This window comes from Heterocephalus glaber, unplaced genomic scaffold, assembly GCF_053883595.1.
Source record: "Heterocephalus glaber isolate CG9 unplaced genomic scaffold, H.glaber_assembly_v1.0 deba00001606, whole genome shotgun sequence".
NCBI lineage: Eukaryota > Metazoa > Chordata > Mammalia > Rodentia > Bathyergidae > Heterocephalus > Heterocephalus glaber.
Window position 1 is genome coordinate 33,912,141 of NW_028258377.1, and position 19,436 is coordinate 33,931,576.

Consider the following 19,436-nt stretch of genomic DNA (forward strand, 5'->3'; position numbering starts at 1 on the left):
CCTATACCCCTGGACCAGAGTGACTGCAGTCTTCTTTTTCAGATGGAAGTCTGGTCCCCAGGGGTGAAGGGGCACATCCAGTCCACAGCGCTCTTGGCAGGAAGGTTGGCAGTGCAGGTTGTCTGGGGATCCAAACCCAAGGCTCTTCCTTTGACTCCTCACACAGTGCTTCTGGGGCACACCACCAGCCTGTCGGTGAGGACTGTGGCAAGTCACCCACTGCCTCAGCTTCTTCATCTGTGAAGTGGTACAGTCACGCCTGTGAGTCTATACTCACTATATGAAGTATGTATCCTTGGGCTTAATGATGAAAGCAGGTTTGGGAGACTGTCTAGCTCATCCTCTCATTTGGCATTCATTCATTCAACAGGCATTGGTGTTCAGCAAATATCCTGTGCCTGCCACTGTTTTTGCTTCTAGGAAGACATCAGTGAAAAAGTCAAGAGCACTACTCTTCCTGAGTTGATATTGTAGACCGAGGGGGTGTGGATATAAACAAGGCAGTAGATTAGACTGGTAATCATGCCATGAAGATTGAAATAAGCTGCTATGCTAAAGGAATGAGGGATGAATATTTTTGATTGTGTGGTCAGGGAGGCCCACTTCAGGGAGGTGATTTGGAAGGTGATCTAGCATGATGCAAAAGCTGGGACAAGTGCAAGGGCCCGGGGGCAGACATGTTTGGAGAACACAAAGGAAGCCGCTGTGGCCAAAATCCAGACCACAAAACCCCTGTTTTCCCTCTTTTAATACAGAAGGAAGTCATTCAGAGAGGTGACTTAATGTGCCCAAGACTCCCTTCTTTACTGTACTGTTCTCCTTCCTGTCCTTGTCCTCATATACTAGGGAGAGAAACTGAAGCCCAGCGGTCATTCTTCTAGCCCACAGTGCTGTGACCTCAAACTGCCTCCACTCTAGGCACATGCAAGCTCTCAGAGAGGAGGGACTATGATTCTAGGAGTGTACTATATTGAAGAACAAAATCTTGACTGACAGAATGTGGTATTAAAAGTTCTACCAGGCAGTCACATGGGGTCAACACAGACCCTCGTTGCTCAATTCCTTCCCACCTTAAATTTCAGAGGTTTTTCATTAGATTTTTAAAAATAGCCGGCTGTTTTCTGCCATTATATTGCTGCTGGTAGGTTCGGCCTTGTTATTCTGAGATTGGTGGGTAATGGCATGAGGTAAAGCGCATCATTAATGCGGGTATTGTTGAGGAGCAGGACTTTTGGGATGAAGGATTTGCAAATAAAAGAGGAAAGGGGTTACATAAAGACCTTACAATTCTGGATTTATTGGAAACAAAGCTTTTGTAAATAAGGAGGGGAGGAGGGGAGGGGAATGAGAATAAAAGAAGCAAGATACATCATGTACAGGTACAAACTTCCTATGATGAATTTTATCATGATGTTTATATAAAATGTACCAATAAAAGAACAATTCTGGATTGTTTTTTTTCAGTGATGGGGCTTGCAAACAACAAGCAAGTGCTGTACCACTGAGCTGCACCCCCAACCCCTAATCCTGGATTTCAATCAGAAGTTTTAGTATGAATTTTTTTTTTGGTACCGGGGATTGAACTTGGGTCCTTGCGTTTGTGCAGCAGGCTGCAAAACCGAGCTAAATTCCCGGCCCTTTTAGTATGAATTTTTAAGGTAGCTGATCTGAAAACAGATCATACCTACTCTTTCTGTCACTTGTTTCCAGGTCTAGAAACAACGGCCAGCCCTTTAGTGAGCAGTGTGCACCACTAGTGCATAGACTGTGGTCTCTATTATTTTCCTTGAAAAATACACAGCTGATTCTGCTTCTGGGCTGAGAACGTACAATATGTACTGAGACTATTTTCCACTGCCACAAATCAAGGACAACATTGTGTCAGAGGGACATGAAGAGACTATCGTTGGTCAAAGTCAACAATTTGAGCACCGGTAAAGAAAATAAGTGTAGTGAGTCGAAAATCATCAAATATACTTAAATCCTTAAATTCATGACTATATACATTTACATGAACAAACTTAGTGATCAACTTTGGAAGATGTTAGGAAATCAACTGGTTATTTTGAAAACTGGTAAGTTAAAGAGAAACAATCAAACATTTATTCTGTCTTTCCCATAAGAATGGTGCCTCAGGCAACCAAGCTCTCAATGTAAGCATTCCAGCAAATAAAATGGAAAAAGAATGAAGGATTGACAAAAAAAAAAAAAAAAAAAAAAAAATCACCATTTTGTAACTCCTTATGAATTAATTGATCTGATATTACAAAAAAGAAAAAACAATAACATAAAATGGGCCTCTGGAAGGAATTACATATCACCTCCTATAAAGAAATCATGTCCCCCAAAGCCCAGCACGAATCTGATCAAGGCTTTAAATCAGAGGTTGGCAAACTCTCTCTCTAAAGGGCCAGGTACTTTAGGCTTTGGTGTTATGCAGTCTACTGCAACAATTCAGTCCTAGACAAAAGCTAAACAAATGGGCATGACTGTGTTCTAGTAAAATCCCATTTCAAAACAAACAAAACAACACAAAAAATAGTGAAGCTATGCTGCGTAATTTGCCAAGCCCCTATTCTTGATCTGACTACAAATTTACAGGAACTGAGGAACGTTCAAAATGACACCATGGGGACAATAACAAGTAAAATCCAAACTGAGGAAATGATGCCAGGAAAATAACCTGATTTACTTAACCAATAAATTTTAAGATATGGGAAGAAAGGGGGAGAAATGGAAGGGGTATTTATGGGTTAAAAGAAATTTAAGATAAATATTAACCAATCACAATTATAATTCAATCAAGTATAAAAATAATGAATTAGGGTAATTGAGAAAATGTGAACACTATTTGAATATTTGATAATATTTAAAAATCACTCCTGACATTCGGGAGTCTTTGATGATGTATTGTAGTTAGGCTTAAAAAGGAGAATTGGGCTGGAGGTGTAGTTCAGTGGTAAGCACACGTGTTCAACATGTTTAAAGCCCTGGGTTTGATCCCCAAGATCACAAAAACAAAAAAAGGCAAGAGAGGATTCTTATCTTTTAGAAATATATACTGAAATGTTTTATTGTTTGTTTGTTTGTTTTGGTACCAGGGATCAAATATACTGAAATGTTTACAGATGGAAACAGTATGATGTCTGGGATTTGGTTCAAAATAATGGTAAGATTATAGAGGAACAAAATCAATAAGCATTGATAATTATTGAATTAGATGACAGAGACATAGAAATTCATTATATTAGTCTCACTACTGTATAAATACTTGGAATTTTTCATTATGAAGAGTTAAAATATATTTATACCACTTCCACTCATTCAACTGACAAAATTTTAAAAATCTAACCCAAATTTTTGGAAGGATATGGAGTAAGGGCAGCTCTCACAGCTGGTGGGAAAATACCTAACTAAAACTTTTTATTTTGGTATTTTGAGACAAGATCTCACTATGTAGCCCAGGCTGGCCTCGAACTCACAGTGATCCTCCTGCCTCTGCCTCCTGAATGCTGGGATTACAGGTGTGTGCACTTTATGTACACTCTATGATCCAAAAACTCCATGTCTGGATGTTGCTAAATAAAAATTACAGGAGATCATTACTTTAGACTGGGCCCCAAGATACCACACTAAAAATCAAAATGGAATCATTCATGCTAAACTAAGCTGTTTCACCAAGCGGAATCTAAAAACTGTGTGTGTGGCTGTCATAGAAATCAGGATTATATGGAGAACAACTGAATTTCCCAGACAGATCAGTTTTAATTGTCATGATACTGATGTTTCCTCTAATCTTAAATTTACCCGGAAAAATTACCTGAAGTAACTTGATGTTAACCAATCAGTTATTTTTCTATTATTCTGTCCCGACCCCACAAGGAAAGAAATGGAAGTGACCAATCTACTTTTCGATTTTGCTTTCTTCAGTCATTTTCTGTGTACAAAGCCAGGCTCCTGTGCTCAGCTCTCTGGAACACTGTGTAGTCTCTGGAAGGAAGTGCTGGCTCATCCTAGAACAGAAAATAAAGCTGGTTAGACAGTGTATGCTGTGAGCGCCTGATGGGCAAGGGGCTGTGCCTGAGTCCACGCTCTGACCAGCACTTGGCACTTAACACAATGGCTAGCATTGAGGGGCCAATCAGAAAACACCTATCAAATGAGTAATGGCGCTTAGCGCCAGGCAGCCAGCAGGTTTAGATACTCCCTAACAGCCCGGGCTTTTCCTCCTCGGTGCTCACCATGCTTATCATTAGATAATTGCATAGGGACCATTCCTAATGCTCACCATTGTATCTCAGCGGTTTATTGAACGATAAACGCTCTCAGATGACAAAGACTGGCACAGTTGATGATGGGCCCACCTGCTGATCTTAAAGCCTGGGCTAAGGAGACTGGCATAAAGTTCTTTATTACAAGATGCTGACTGTGTTGTGGCCGTGTGTGGATGGGGTTTGCTAACACCTGGGTTCAGCTGTTCCTAGAAATAGTCTGCCTCTAGGAAAAGTCTATCCATACAGAAAGGAAGCAAAATGGAGTGGGTATCAGGCTCATCTGTAGGTTAGCCAGGCCCTTCACTCAGCCTCTGATCAGTGAGTTGGGACTTTGAGTCTGGAGGGTACATGGACTTGGTTTCAGCCTGGAGGTGGTCATGGAACCTACTTCCCGGTTGTTACAGGATGGAGTAAGTAGGTGTGCGCATATTTCCTACAGGGCTGGACCAGTGTTCGCTCAGTAATGCCTTCCAGAGTGGCTGTTGCTGTCCATACACTTTTGCTGTCTAGCACTGCCCTTGGGTGAATGGCACACTGGATGTCACCATGAGGAAGAAGATACTTGGGTTGGAACTCTGCTCATGGGCAATGGGCATCACCAAAGCATCGTTCAGGGCCAATCTGGCCCAAATGCAGAGAGCAAGAGCTAGAGCGAGCTATCTATGCAACAAAGCACAACTCAAACCAACTTCAGCAAGAGTTGGGCCACACACCCGGAAGTCCAGAAGACAGATCTGCTTTGGTGGACTCAGAAGTGTCACCAGATGTCTCCTCCTCATGTCCCTCACTCCGCATGGCCCTTTTTTTTTTTCCTGTACCGGGGATCGAACTCAGGACCTTACGTTTGCCAGGCAGGCACAGCGCCACTGAGTGACATCCTCGGCCCTGCACTGACTTCTTCTGTGTGGGCTTCCATGGACCACAAGAAGGCTCAAGCCCCCAGTGGTGGTGTTCGGGTTTGTTTACATCTAGATGTTTCCCTAAAGCCTTATGCAGTCCAAAGCTCGCCCTATGGAAGGCAACTGGATTTAAGGGCATTGTACTATAAAATGTTATATTATAATTTGCTGTTGGGAGGTGGGGCCTAGTCAGAAGATGCAGGGCATTGTAGGCATGAGCTAGATGGGTATAGCTCCAATCCTAGCTCCTCCCTTCACTCTCACCACTTCCTCACTGTGGTGACAAAAGTAGCTTCTCCACCATGCCATTCTGCCTGGGAACCAGCAGACACTGGATTGAAGCCTCTACAAACTGTGAACCACAAAATAAACCTCTCCTCCTTTGATTTGTGGATGCCAGGTACTGTGTCTCAGCAATGAGAAAGTGACTAAGACAGTGGTTAACATCCTAACCTATTTCTCTTCTTAAAAGTTCAAACCACACCCCCAAGAATTGAGTGTCATTGGCTGTAACTGAGTCACATGACAACTCATGACCCAATCGCTGTGACCGAGGGATGCAACACTCTGATTGGCAGAGTCAAGGCACAGGCCCACCTCTCTTTCCATGGCAGAAGTCAGCTCTGCATGGGAAGGTGAGGTCCCCAAGCTAAGCATGATTGTAGTTGCCAAAGGAGAGAGTGTTGCTGGGTCAGCAAAACAAATATCCACTGCAGGCTGAAAATCTCTTGCAGGTCAGGCGACAAGGGCAATGCCACAACGAGAGCAAGCGAATATAGTTCTGTCAAATGAAGTGACAGGATTTGGAGATTCACAGAGGGCAATGAGGCTGAACTCAGCTGTCTGCCAAGAGAACTGCTTCTCAGAGCCCAGATTGGAGCCTAGATTGGAGTTTCACAGAGCCTAGGCACTAAATGCAGAGAGGTGCAAAAAAACACCTCAGTAATCTATGTAAATAATAATAGTACTTTAATGAAATATTTTTTAAAAAACAAAATTAACGCCAAAAACCCTCAATGACTGAAATATCAAAATTTTAAGTAAAAGCATGACAAATAATAGTCCTAAATAAAGCCATATTAGAGCTTCTGGCAAAAGGAAACATCAGAACTACCAAAGTTTTTAGCTAAAATTTTGGTACTGTGTTCACCATACTTTTTGCATTAATTTTGATTTAAAATATTTTGTATCTTGATTATTGAATGTTTTAGTACCTTCCTAAATTTTGGAACCAAAATTTTTGCCAAGTACATCATTCCCCTCACCTTAGTCCAGACCCTGCTGTCTTTATGTGGGGTTTCCTGAAGGCCAAAGGGGAAAGGTACCCAGGAATGGGTGGGGACATCCCAAATCCATACCCTCTAGTGGGAAGGGTCCTTCTGTTGTCAGTGTGCAGCTATTACTGTCACCCTGGAAAGTGTTGTTTTCCTCTCTGGGCCCTGCCTCTCCACTTCCACGGAAGGGACAGGCCATTAGAAAACAGACTTTAAAGGGGCTGCTGAAGCAGGCGTGTGCTGAGACAGACCCTTGTGCACTTCCATTCCCCACCAAATCAGCAGCCCCTTCCATGTAGCTCCAAACACAGTCTGAACACCATTACTTTCCTAGGACTCTAAGATCCCGCAGCACACCCATACTTCTGCTTGACAAACTGTCTCCCCTTCACTTAAGTCAGTGTTTCTCACGTGGCCCGTGGTCCACTATAACAGAGACACCTCAGGCGCTTTATTAAAAATGCAGGTTCCATGGCCCCACCCTAGTCCTACAGAATCTTCCCTGAAGAGATGGGCCCAAGAATCAGCGTTTTGAAAAAACAGCTACCTAGCTAGGTGAGTGTCACCTGTGGAAGTTTAGGTCCTCCTCAATGAAGACTTCCACACACCCTCAGGGCCTAGTTTATTCTGGAGCTTTCAAAGCCACAGCCCTCCTGAATGGTCCAGGGTGAGGGGGCAATGTATGAACAGTCAGAGAAGCCCCCATACCCAGATCAAGCTTTACCAAGTGAAAACGGACCACAACGAGACCTCCAGGGGCCTTTATTCCAGACCAAGCATACCAGTGACCCTCACTCTTCTAGCCCATGTTTGTCTCCAGAAGAAATTGTCTGTACATCTGTCTTCTTCCGGAGCACCACTGGTGCCCTCGGGCATTATTTATTGCACTCTCAGGTTTCCTATTAGTACACTAAGGATTCCTGGGAGCTCAAAGCAAGCATGTCAAGGGAATTCATTTTCGACTCTGGAAATATGGCAGATTTTTGTCAACCGCAAGGCAAACAGCCTTTCATTAATTCACTCATCATTTCATTTGCTAAACTTAGCTTAGAAAATTTATGGATGAATAAAACATTTCTTCTGCTTTTCACTCCAGCTTTATTAATATATAATTCACATACCATATAATTCATCTACTTAAAATATAAATTCAATTGTTTTTATGATATTAACAGAGTTGTACAACCATCACTATAATCAATTTTAGAGCATTTTCATTATCTGAAGGAGAATTTCACGCCATAGCTGGGCATGGTGGTGCACACCTGTAATTCTAGCAACTTCGAAGTCTGAGCCCAGCTTGTGCAATTTAGTGAGATTGTCTCAAAATAAAAACTACCTGAGGGCCGGGGATTTAGCTCAGTGGTTCTGGTGCCTGCCTTGCAAGCGCAAGGTCCCAAGTTCAATCCCCGGTACCAAAAAAACCCCAAACAAACAAACAAACAAAAAAACAAAATAAAAACTACCCAGACATAGAGGTGTATACCTGTAATTTCAGCACTTAGAAAGGCTGAGGCAGGGCCGGGGATAGCTCAGTGGTTTCACTGCCTGCTGTGCAAGCGCAAGAACCTGAGTTCGATCCCCGGTACCAAAAAAAAAAACCCAAAAAAAGAAAGGCTGAGGCAGAAGGATGACAAGTTCAAGCCCAACCTGGACAACTTCAAATAAACAAATGACTGAATAACTAAATGGCTGTAGATGTAGCTCAGTGGTTGAGTGCCCCTGGTTTCAGTCCTCATTACAGATGAACAAAGAATACTTACTGCCCCATAATTATGCACTGTTCCTATTGCCCATTAATTAATGTCATATATAAATAAAATATAAACTAAGATAATTATACAATTACATAATATGTAAATTAAAAGAATCTTAGTACCCTTTACCTGTTACTCTCCAGTATTTTTCTTTTTTTTTTTTTTTTTTTTTTAGTACCGGGGATCAAACTTGGGTCCTTGTGCATGCACAGCAGGCAGCGAAACCACTGAGCTAACCTCTCCAGTATTTCTTATCTTCCCATCCCTAAGCAACCACCAACCTACTTTCTGTCTCTGAGTTACATTATCTGGACATTCATACAAATGAAATGACAGAACACGTGGTCTTTGAGGCCAGCTTCTGTCACACAGCACTATGTTTAAAGGTTCATTCCTGTCATAGCATGTAGCAATACTTCATTTGTTTATGGCTAGATAATATTCCATTGTCTGGATGAGCCCTATTTTGTTTAGCTAGTCATGAAGCTGAAGGACATCTGGGTTGCTTCCGCCTTGTGGCTTTTGTGAATACTGCTGTCATGAACCTTTGTGTGCAGGTTTCTGTGTGGATGTGTTTTCTTTCCTCTGCTTCTGAAAGGCTCCCAGTCTGGCAGACAAAGGAGCTAAAGGCAGGTGCTCTCCTAACTACCCTAAGTGAGCCACAGAGCAGCAGGTTCCCTGACTTCCTGTCTGTTTTCTCATGGGTAAAACGGCAGGAACACCATTTATCTTTTAGGACCGCTGTGTGGATGAAGTGAGGTGATGCATGGTGGGAACTTAACTCCAAGCCTGGCACATGGGGAGCGTTTCAAAACACTTTCATTTTTCATTTGGAGATTTCTAAGAGTAAGTTCACTGGTGAGCCACATGCGATAGTAACAGACACATCTTCATTCATTCAGCAAGTGTCTGAATGGATGAAACAAATGAATATTCATTATGTACTTGGCACGGTGAGAGAAATACAGTGACTCAAACCTGGATCCTCACACAAGAGCTGCTACTTGGTAATCTGGATGCAAGATGCACTACTGCACATCTCCCCCATATATTGGGGCTCTAAATATGGAGATACTGTGTGGCAGTGACATTTTATGTGCTATTAATGATGGGGCCCCAAATTTAGCTATTGTGATATTAATAAAGGCTCAAAACATTTGCATGGAACCCTGGAGAAGAAGCATTTGAAAAAAGAAGTTGTTTTTTTTTTTAACCTTTTAAATCAGCCATGGTGGCTTATACCAGTAATCCCAGCTACTCAGGAGGCCAAGGAAGGAGGATGGCAAGTTTGAGGCCATCCTGGGAAATTTAGTGAGACCCTTGTCTTAAAATTAAAACATCAGAAGAGCTTGGCACTCCCTGGGTTCACTCCCCAGTACCACAAAAAATAAACTAAAGGTCAGGGATTCAGCCCAGTGGTTCCGTCGCCTGCCTCACAAGTGCAAGGACCCAAGTTCGATCCCTGGTACCAAAATAAATAAATAAATAAATAAATAAATAAATAAATAAAACTAAAAACAAACCCTAACTTTTTATTATGAAAATGTTGAAATATCAGAAAAGTGGAAAGAATAGTAAACTGAATGCTTCTACGTCTATTACATAGCTTTAATTGCCAATATTTTATCATACAGTTAGGCACAAACTTTCAATTTTCCTGCCTCAGCCTCCCAGAGTGCTGAGATTACAGACATGTTCCACTACACCTAGCTTTAAAAAATCACATCTTACTTTTTTTGTTTGTGGTACTCAGGATCGAACTCAGGACCTTGCCTGTTCCAGTCAGGCGCGGTGCCACTGAGCTAAATCCCCAACATCTTACATTATTCTTAGACTTTTAGGTCTCTTCAAATTTAGAACCTTGTCTGCATTGCTTTATTTATTTACTTTTTTCCACAACACTGACTATTAAAAGATCATGGCAGGACCGGGGATTTAGCTCAGTGCTTCCGCAGCCTGCCTCTCAAGCGCAAGGTCCCAAGTTCGATCCCTGGTACCGAAAAAAAAAAAAAAAGATCATGGCAGTTGTCTTATAAACTGTCCCACACTCAGGATTTGTCAGCCAGGTGTGGTGGTGCATGCCTGTAATCCCAGCACTTGCGAGACTGAGGCAGGAGGGCTGCCACAAGTTCAAGGCTACTCTGGAATACATAGTGAAACCCTGTTTAAAAAAAAACAGGATTTGTTTGATTTCTTCTTCTTATATTGTTTGGTATGTTCCTCCATACTTTGAATTTCCTATAAACTGATTAGATTCATGCAGAGCTGTAACTATATTGTCTGCCACATCCTAGCTGGAGATGCTTAAAGCTGGCTGTCCCACCACCAGTGACACTGAGCACCACCCCTGGCTGAAGGAGATGATGGGCAGGTGGAAGAGGATGAAACTCTTACTCTGCTGGAGGGAAGGATGGCAGCTTCCCGGGCAATAAGTGGCATCTGCTGAGGCCTCTCAGGGTGTGTCAGGGCCTCCAGGGTGGAGAAAGAGGAAGAAGAGGGCTTCCAGGTAGAGCTGCAGGGACGGTCTAGGGAAGGACAGTGACAAGCTGGAGCAGGCAGGAGGTGGCAGCCAGTGTGGGCTGAGGATTATAACAACTGGCACGGAGGCTGAGTTTGCTGTGTTCCAGGAACTATGCTGAGTGACTCACTGAATGCACACAGCCTGGGGAATGCTACCGCCCCATCACGGAATAGTGACAGGTGGTGATGGCCTGAAGTCACAGCCTAGGAACTGGAGGCTCAGGATCTGCCCCCAGTGCCGGCTGCTTGACTGCTGAGCCTCGGCTGTTCCATCACTCAGCTCCAGGTTAAGGTGAGAGGGAGCAGGAGCCAGGAGAAGGACAGGAGGTAGCGGGGTGCAGGTGTACACAGGCCTTCTCTGGGCTGTAAGGAGCTCGTGGGGAGCAGCCAGGATTTCTCCTAGGCACAGGCTTCCTGCTGCCCGGGGAAGGGTGAGTGGAGCACTGCGTGCACGAGCTATTCGTGAAAGCTGGGGCCTGCAGGTGGGAGGAAGTCAAGAAACTCTCGATCGGTGCATGCTGACCTGCGCACAGATGCCCCCTTACGGGTAGCAGGGAGAAGCGAGGCTCATTTCTCCGATGGCTCAGTGGGTGCACACCCTGCGCAGCTCAGTGTCTCCCACACCATCCCACAGGCCTGGCATCTCGTGGGCCACACAGTGCTGGGATGTGAGCTGCAAGGACCCAGTGAAAGGACTGCTTTAACCTTGGAGGCTCAGCGAGGGGGAAGTGACTGGTCCATGGCCACACAGCCAGACTGTGGCCGAGGCAGGAGTAGAACTATGGGGCCCCAAAGCCCACTATGCTTTCTTGGTAGAGTTTATTTCAGAATCAAAGCTGAATCAAGACAATCCCTGAAGGCTGGCTGCTGGGATGCTAAATACTCCAGAGAATCCATTATTTTTTATTTCCATTTCCCCACTTTGTGAATCATCTCTGTTCACGGAATGGAACTGGAAATGGGGCCCCAGTCAGTTGCCTTCCAGGGTCAGGCTGTTGAGGAAAATCCCAACTACCCGTGGCATCCCAGGCACACCCTGTGCATCTTCCGTCAGGGTGGGTCTCCTGTGCGTGGGAGTCACTGCTGTTGTGGCGACACAGTGCCTTGGGTCTGTTACTCACCCTCCAGCCGAAGGTGGGAAGGGTGCACAGAGGTAGTGGCGGGGACCACACTGGGGCCAGGCTGAGTTCAGTCTCTGCTCTGGAGCTGACTGGTTGTGCAACCTTGTGCCTGTTACTTCCCCTTTCTGTGCATTCCTGCTCCACCCTTACTTCTTCCATGCTGGAAACCAAACCCAGGACCTCACCCATGCTAAGGACCCATTACCACTGACTTAGTCCCTGGCCCTTTTTTCTTCATTTTCAAATAGGTGCACATAACTGCTTCATACAATTGGATGCATTAACCAACATAAGAAGTATTCAAGGGGAATAAGGGTCAGTTATGACTATTTGTGATAACTCGATTAGCCCACAGATCGGTTTAGCATAGTTCTGGGTGAACATAATGGGAAGGCCCACCCTGGGTGTGGGTGGCACCATTCAATAGGCTTGTAGCCTGGATGGGATAAAAAAGAAAAGGAGGGTCAATGGTCCCACTCACTGCCTTTTGCCTACCCTGCCATGGACTGTTTCTCCTCTGCTATGCCCCTCTGCCTTGGAACCAGCTGACTACGGACTAAACCTCTATACACTGTGAGCCAAAATAAACCTCTCCTCCTTTAACTTGTGGGTGTCAGGTATTTTGTCCCAGCAATGAAAAGTAATTAAAACAAACCATGTGGTATTTAAACTTGCATGTCTGATTTATTTCACTTAACATTGTTTTCAAGGTGCATTCATTTTCTTATAAATGACTCAAGTTTATCTTTCTTTATAGCAGAGCAGTACTTTATTATGTATAAATACATTTTCTTTACCCATTCATTTGCTGATGGACATATGGGCTGCTTCCAAGATTTAGCTATCATGAATTGTGCTGATATAAGCAAGGTATGCACATATCACTGTAATAGGATGTCTTTAACTCTTTTGGGAAGATATATATTAGGGGAATGGCTGGATTGAATGGAATTTCAATTTTTTAGCTTTTTGAGGAGTCTCCATACTGATTTCCATAGTGGTTGTACTAGTTTATATTCCCACCGACACTGTAGAAGGGTTCCCTTTTCACCACAGTCTCTCTAGCATTTATTATTGTTTAATTTCTCAGCAATTGCCATTCTTTCTGGAATAAGATGAAATCTCAGTTTTGATTTGCATTTCTCTAATGGCCAGCAATGTTAAACATTTTTTTAAAAACATTTTTTCCATGTATTTATGGGCCATTTGTATTTCTTCTTTTGAGAAGTGCCTATTCATTTCAGTTGCCCATTTTTTCATTGGGTCTTTTATTCTTATGGGTATAACTATTTTCAGTTCTTTTCACATTTTAGATATTGGTCCTCTGTCCAAGGTGTAGCTGGCAATTTTTTTTTCCATTCTGTAGGTTGTCTCTTAACTCTGTTGGCTGTTTCCGTTGCCGTGAGAAGGTTTTTAATTTGATAGGGTCCCATTTGTTGATTCTTAGTGTTATTTCTTGTGCATCTGGGTTTTTGTTCAGAAAGTCCTTGCCTATGCCTGTCACTTGCTTTTCTAAATATAATTTTTATGTATAAATGTTATGAAAGAAAGACATTCTCACAGTAAAAGATTTAAGGTAGAATGTTAAGTGAAAAGGTACAATTAATTGATGAAATATGACCCCCAATTTTGTTTTAAAAAGTATAAATATCTGGAAAAAAACCCCAAAGAAATCTACAAACTTATGAACAATAGGATCCTGGAAATGATTATCCTCATCTTTATTTTTCTAGATTGTCCAATAATTTTTTTCAAATGCAAATATATTATTTTTATAAACAGAAGAAAACTACAATTATTTTCAAAGAAAAATCAAGGAAGGTGCTTGAAAAGATACAAGGCTAAATAAAAGCAAGTCAGATGTCACCTACGTATCAGTCACCGGAAACATTTAAGATTAAAATTCTGCCTTTTGGGGGGGGCCGGGGATTTAGCTCAGTGGTTTAACCACCTGCTGTGCAAGTGCAAGGACCTGATTTCGATCCCCAGTACCAGAAAAACAAACAAACAAACATAAAATTTTGCCTTTTAGAAGCAGAGTCTACAGTCCCCGACTGCATCCCAGGCCCTTGTGACTCCGGCTCCAGACCCTGTATGGAGGCTATGAACCAGCCTCTGGCATGACTTCCATAAGCTCATCACAGGGTGTCTATCAGTTCCAAGCCAGCCTGGAGGAAACCAGGCATGGTGGGGCACGCCTATGACCCCAGAGCTCTGGGGAGACTGAGACAGGAGGAGCGAAAGCTCAAACCCACTCTGGGCAACTTATAGAGAACCTGCCTCAAAATACAGTGGACCCTTGACTTACGAGCTCAATTCGTTCCCAAGGGCCAGGTGTAACTCAGGTTGGTCAGTGAAGGCTCATGAAGGCTCAGGCTCCTCTACGCAGCCTTCAAAGTCTCTCTCCTGTGTACAGGCAGATCTCAGTGTCCTTAGAGAGACATCGGCCCAGGATTTCTCAGTGAACCCCACACAGGAAAGGATGCTGTCATGTTCCTTCCAGAACTCTTTAAGGGTTAAATCTGTATCTGAGTCCATCTGGAAGCACAAGCAGCCGGCATTCAGGTTGTAACTCAAGACTTTGTTCCTAAAACTAAAATTCCGGTCATAACCCAAGTTGTTTGTATGTCAGGGCAGTCATAACTTGAGGGTCCACTGTAAAAGGGCTGGAGATGCAGCTCAGGGTGATGGCTCTCAGTAACGGGGAAAGATGGGGGTGGCAGCAAAATGGAGTGAGCCCAGACTCTCTTTTTTTGTTGTTAGCCCAACCCTAAACTTTTTTGGGGGGGGGGTCTTGCTGCGTCATTCAGGCTGGCCTTGAACTCACTATGTAACCCGGGCTGGCCTCTAACTCCTGGTGATCCTCCTGCCTGTGACTCCTGAATGCTGGGGTCACAGGCATGTACCACTGTGCCCGGCTAGATTTTCTAAAGGGATGTTCACTTCTCAGTGCCAATCAACTGCTGCCCTGCAGGGATCTCCCAGTGTTTCAAGTCAGTCAGAAAACTGGATCTTTACATGAAATCTCCTCATTCATAAATACCCACTGGCAGCTAATTCACAAAGCATACTGGGCCCAGCTCTAATCACAGTGTGTGACTTGTCTTAGGAACACATTGGACTTTTCTCCCTCGGCATTTCTCACTGCCAAGAACACCTCCCACTCACAGGTTTAAGGAACACGGCCCACTCTGCCAGGCCCAGCCACGCGTCCACCTCATCTGTGAGCGCCTTCACGGCCTCAGTGAGAAGTGGTGTCACCTTTACGGTCATAGGACCTGCGCCAGCCGTCCCCTAACTCTGGGAGACAGTGAGCTCCTGACATATTCACGGAGCACGTGCTATGTGTGGGCATCGTGCTAAGCACTAGAGACACAGCCTCGAAGGGAGGCATAGTCCAGTGCAGGGGACAGATTTAAAATAAATGATTCCAATTGCCATGAGTTAAGTTTATAAAAGGGCCTTAATGTAGGGAGCAGGAGGTCATGAGGTAGTTTAGGGAAGCATTAGCACTAGGGCCGCCAAGTAAGGCTGTGCAGTTTGCAAACTGCACAAAGGTAACCAACTGAGGAGACAGGCAAGAGTTGAAATCCAGTTCCTGTTCAGTCCCCTAAGTTGCGCCCTTTTCCAATCTGCACAAAGGCATGGTGGAGATTGGCAGGGGCGGAGTTTAGCTCCTTCTCCCACTCCCCAAAGTTGCTCTAAACACACTTAGGGTCTAAGTCAAAGTATCGAGTGCCTTATGCACAGCCCTCTATGTTCTTACTTTAGAAATCAGAGAACTTATCCCCAAGGGAACGACTTAGGAGCTGGGAATGAAGGGTAAGAAGTGGCCTGCCAGCTTGGAGTATGCGGAACAGCGTGTGGGGAGAAAGTACAGCAGCCCAAGGACCTGCAGGGACCAGTGGCTGAAGTGTAGACAGAGATGGGAGAATATTATGGGTTGGGCTGGGCACTGTCCATACCTTGGAACCACATTAAGGAGTCTGGCTTCTATTCCCAAACATCCTGTAGCCAGGAGTGGTGCCACATGCCTGTAATTCCAGCCACTAGGGAGGCTGAGTCAGGAGGATCTCAAGTTTGAGGCCAGCCTGGGAATAGAGTGAGTTGAAGGCCAGCAAGGGCTACATAGAGACCCTGTCTTAAAGAAACAAAACAACAAAAACAGACAAAAGAGGCTGTAGATATAGCTCAGTGGTAAAGCACTTGCCTAGCATATGTGAGAGACTGAGCTTAAGCCCCAGTACTTCATGAAAAGAGAAAAAACATATATTCTAAATATCCCCCTTCCTACTCCCATCACTTTGAGCCCTCCCATGGAGTGACAAAACAGAAGCTACCTGTATTGATCAGCTTTCCTACTGCTGGGACAAAATACCTGCCATACATAACTTACAGTAGGAAAGGGTTTACTTTGCCTCACTGTTCCAGAGGGCTCAGTCCATGGTCATCTGGCTCCAAGGCAGAAACCGCAAAGCAGAAGGGCCTGGCGGAGGAAAGCTGCTCAACCCATGGCAACCAGGAAGCAGAGAAAGAAGAAAGGAGCCAGGGACAAGACACACCCATCAAAGTTACACCCCCAGTGACCCGGCTCTTCCCATCAGGCCCTACCTCCTCCCAGCACATTCAGCTATGAACTAACTCATCAATGACTGAGCCCACTGACAGTGTAGTGCTCCAGACTCTAATCACCTTCCAAAAGCCCCACCACTGAACTCCTGAGACTTGTGGCGGACGTTTTGGATCTAAACCACAATACTATCTTACAGAACGTCTCCCTGCCATACTCTTCCGCCTTTCCCTCCTAAGCCAGTAAGGATCCTTCGGCTCCAATTGAGCAGATGAAACCTGGAGGCCCAGAAAGGAAAGCAGCCGGGGAGGAAATCCCTGCCTTAGTTGGGTGGCTGGGATCCACAGCCAGGTCTGCAGGATTGGTGCCCCCTCTCCTGCAGTGCCAGTGGCCTCACGACTAAATAGAAGCTTCGAGGGCCACTGAAATGCTGTCCCTGCTACTACAGTGGGAATCTGGAGCCTGCAAGCACCGATGGGCAGCCCCCCTCCCCGCCCCCAGCATAGGCCAGAAACATTATCTGGGTTCCAGCCGGCCTAAGGAATCAGACCCTGCACACTACAAGAATCCTGTTCACACGACAAACTGAAAAGCACCGGACTAGAGAATAATACAAGGTCAGTGACAACTGCCTCTGCCGTCCTCATGCAACTGTGACTCTTACAAGCCAGGTGACCTCCAAACCATCAGCCGCTTTGGGTCCACTTTGATCACCAGACCATTTTCTGGGACCCGCTTTTCCTAAGATAAATCCCTCTCTCGACCTGCAGAGGAAAGGAGGGAGAATGGTCTGGGAGAATAAAAACCGCTGGGTGAGGAAAAACTCTCAGGCCACGTTCTGGGGGTCTTCTGGAAAGTGGGTGGGTGGACTAGATTCGCAATCACTAGACCAGAGTCCCGGCCTCGGGGAGACCGCAGGCAGTAGGGGAGACTGCCAAACTAGTGGGTGCAGCGCCCGGACCCAAAGAGGCTGGCCCTTTCAGAAACGCCCGTTTTTTGGTACTGTCTTTTTGAGACAGGGTCTCGCCTTGTAGCTCAGGCCGGCCTTGAGCTCCAGGCGACCATCCTGACCCAGTCACCAGGCTCGGGCCACCACCCCCAGCGATGCCACTGTTCCTCTGGGCTTACCTTGCCATATACTCGCATTCTAATTCCTCAAGAGCTGGGAACGTGATAACTCCCTACGAAATGTAGGACGTGTGCGGACAACTGGTTAACACTGCGTGGCGCCACCCTGTGCTAGCCCAATACAGAGGAGGGCTGGGCAGGACTGCGGGCCGCCAGAGTGCTCTGATCCCTCCGCGCGCGGGTCTCCCAGAGGCCAGGTGGGGTCCCCCACCTCCCCAGGCCTCCTCGGTCAGACCCTGCGGGCACTCGGCCGGGTCCCGGCGGCGGCGGGTTACGCGGGGCGCGGGGCAGAGGAGCAGGAAGACGCAGAGCCGCGGAGGGGTGGGGCCGAGGGAAGAAAAAGGGCAGCGCCAGCCACTCCCCGCACCCCTCCTTCATGCCCCGGGCCTCGTGCTGCGGTGCGCAAGTGACGCGCCGCCACGCCCACAACCCCGCCCCTGCCTGCTCGGTGGGCGGGGCCGGCCTCCGGGAGCCGCCAGAGCACCAGGTTCTCGGGGTCTGCGGGGAGGGCGAATCCACGCCGCATGTGGGTCCTCAGAGGGAAGCATAAAGGGAGAAACGGGCCTACTGTGTGCATTTTGTCCCCCGAGTGGCTGTAGGACCAGGATGAATTTGCATGGTGCCCCTGGGAACGCTGCTTTGGAAGTCTTGTATTATAAATGATGAATGAATGAAATGTGCAATAGGAGCACATCGGAGTCCGTAAGGCAACAGAAAGCCTGTTTAAGATGTCTTTATGTATCTATCTGTGTGTGTTTGGAGGAATATGTAGGAGTGTTTGTATCATTGAATAATGCACATATAATAGTTTCTGTGCATAAGTACAGGTATTTCCGTGCCTAAATGTTGTGTATTTGTGAGACCTGTGACTTTCCTGAGTTTGTATTTAAATGAGTGTAGGTGCATACATTTATGGATTTCTGTGTATGTGACTGCAGATCCTTGGACCCACAGTGTTTCAGCAGCATGTGTGTGCGTGCATCCGTGCGTGCACTATACATGCGTGTCTGACTATACATGAGTCTTTGTGAGATTGTATTCTGTTCGTGTATGTGTGAATGGGAATATATTTGTGGTCAGGCCTGTGATGTGTTTTGACTGGTGTGTCTTGTCTAAAGGAAAATAAATGCGTTTTTCAGAGTCTGGACGAATAGGACTGTGTGTCTCAGCGTTTGTTGGCTTGTTTTCAGTGCTGGGAATCAGACTCAAGGCCAGTGTGCCAGCGCTGAGCTACTCCCCCAGCCCTGTGCTCGAATCTTGATGCACCTCTATAGCTGCCCCACGGTTTCCTCCTCAGTAAGGGCCACGGGGCTCTAAGGGGCTGGGCTGTTGGAGGCAGCTTCTTGGAGGGGATGGGGGGGGGGACCATGTGGTAGGAGGAGCCCAGTGTACTGGCCCCTGGAATGACCCCTGGAGCCGTGACAGCAGACAGCAGAGCCAGCAACCCAGGCTGGAGCATAGACCTTGGAAGGCCTTGGATGCCTGAGCAGGTCATCCCAGCCTCCCCCAGGCTCCCTGCTCTCTCCAGCTCTTTGTCTGATTCATGCATGGTTTATCTTGTCGGTGTTCTTCCACAGAGCACGCGTCCTTGGGAATTAACAATAGCAACACTGATGGAGCATTGCTATATGCCTGCCTCCAAAAAGCACTCACAGGCCTTGGGTCAGCTGCAGGAAACTGTCCCTAATTTACAGAGGGGAGACAGGAGGTTGGGAGCCTGTTCATATCGCACAGCTGGTGAGAGCGCCTTAGAGTCCAGAAACCCCAGGCCCTTTCACCACTATTGCCATTTAGGGCCAGATAACTTAGTGTGGCGGGACGTCTTGTGCCTTGTAGGATATTCAGCAGCACCCTGGCCTTTATCCACAAGATGTCAATACATCTCCTTCCCTG

At 45.9% G+C, this 19,436-nt stretch overlaps 1 long non-coding RNA gene across 1 annotated transcript; it reads right to left on the reverse strand.

Annotated features, from left to right (window-relative positions):
* Window positions 1–3,905: 3,905 nt before the first annotated feature.
* Window positions 3,906–17,921, reverse strand: LOC147822996 (uncharacterized). Its single transcript, XR_015444649.1, has 2 exons — window positions 17,544–17,921; window positions 3,906–4,013 (listed from the first exon to the last, which is right to left on the reverse strand). It is a non-coding gene; the product is annotated as an uncharacterized LOC147822996 (long non-coding RNA).
* Window positions 17,922–19,436: the final 1,515 nt, after the last annotated feature.